Here is a 289-nt window from a genome sequence, read left to right on the forward strand (position 1 = left end):
GGCCCCCTGCCACCAGGGCAGCCTCTGCTGCCTGCCCGAGGAGGTGACACTCGTCTGAAGGGAGTGGAGTGTGTGGAACATCCTGAATTTGCTTAACAAGATACATGGTTATAGACAGGATTCATAGCTGACTGCTTATCTTTACAGCTGCCTGTGGTGGATATGTAAGGGAACAGAAGCTTCTAATACTTTATGAGGGTTGCCAAAACAAGAACCTTGAGATAAGGAAGTAAAGGAAGATGGTTCAAGGATGAAGGACCGGCTGGTGCCAGCTGTGTTACTCTGACAG

Source organism: Egretta garzetta, unplaced genomic scaffold (genome assembly GCF_000687185.1).
Source record: "Egretta garzetta isolate BGI_Z169 unplaced genomic scaffold, ASM68718v1 scaffold496, whole genome shotgun sequence".
Taxonomy (NCBI): Eukaryota; Metazoa; Chordata; class Aves; order Pelecaniformes; family Ardeidae; genus Egretta; species Egretta garzetta.